This window comes from Acyrthosiphon pisum, chromosome X, assembly GCF_005508785.2.
Source record: "Acyrthosiphon pisum isolate AL4f chromosome X, pea_aphid_22Mar2018_4r6ur, whole genome shotgun sequence".
Classification (NCBI taxonomy): Eukaryota; Metazoa; Arthropoda; class Insecta; order Hemiptera; family Aphididae; genus Acyrthosiphon; species Acyrthosiphon pisum.
This window is the reverse complement of record NC_042493.1, coordinates 121,157,399-121,158,776: the sequence shown is the minus strand read 5'-3', so window position 1 is coordinate 121,158,776 and position 1,378 is coordinate 121,157,399.

Genomic DNA, 1,378 nt, shown 5'->3' with positions numbered 1-1,378 from the left:
TTGAATCTTTAAATTTAATACATTTTTTCAAAATTCAATCTTTAAATGCTTATAAAAAAAAATTGTGCATATGTATTTTTAATATTTTTCAACTGCTATTGTAACAATATATCAGGAGCTATGTATTAAATTTATACACTTTTTGGCTCAACAGATAAAACTTTATTGATATTTATAGAAAAAAAAACTAAAAAAATTGAAAACTGAAAATGTCCGTAAACAGCTCAAAAAGAGTCAAAATGTTTTCAAAATTGTATGGTGTATAGGAAATGCTAATATAAACATTCAGTAAAATTTTCATGTATCTGCAGTTATTCGTTTTTGAATTACAACAAAATAAGGAAATCGCTACATGAGAAATCGAGTGAATATCCAATGTTGTAAAAATTTGAATTTCAAACGATCATAAAAATTTAATTTAATTTGCCTGTAGACAATTTTTTTTTTTTTTGATTAAGGTAGAAAAACGTATGAGAAATCTTGTATTACATTTTCAAATCTTAGATTTAAATAGAAACATTTTTATAGCTCAATATTAATTGCACATTTTTGTGAATTTTTTGTACTTTGTCAATATTTTAACTTAAATGCTTATAAAAAATAATTGTGACTATGGATTTTAAATAGTTTTCATCTGGTCTTTAAAACAATATATTAAGAGCCTTTTATTAAATTTTCAAGTTTTTTTACCCTAAAAATAAAATGTTATTGATGTTAATAGAATAAACAACTAAAAAACTTGGAAACTTAAAATGTCCGTAAACAGCTCAAAATAATAGGTACTTTGAAAATGTTATGGTGTATAGAAAATGCTAATATATAAGCATTTAGTCAGAATGTCATGTATCTATTTCGTCTTTTGTTTTAGAATTACACCAAAAACCAATATCGATTTTGTCAAAAACCGATTTTGTGTAAAAATTCCTGTTTTTCCTTAATTTTTGTTTTGTTTTTCACGGGACCTTTGATCCCCCAAAGTACTAACATATTCACTTTCCCATCGAACAGGATACTGAAGTTGCAAATCGAATCATTATTTCGACTACTTATCGTGTACACAAATAATAAAAAATTAAAAAAAAACACATCATTGTAAAATCAATACATTCATCGCTCCGATGATCAGAATCAATTTTACAATGATGTGTGTTTTTTATTTTTTTTTATTTTTTTTGTGTCTGTGTACACGATAAGTAGTCGAAATAATGCTACGATTTTCAACTTCAGTATCTTGTTCGATCAGAAAGTGAATATCGTTGATGCATTGGGAAGGTCAAAATTTAAAATTTCCAGTAATTTTCAAAAGCGCCAAGAAAAACCAAAGAAAAATTAAGGAAAAACGGGAATTTTTACACAAAATCGATTTTTCGCAAAATTG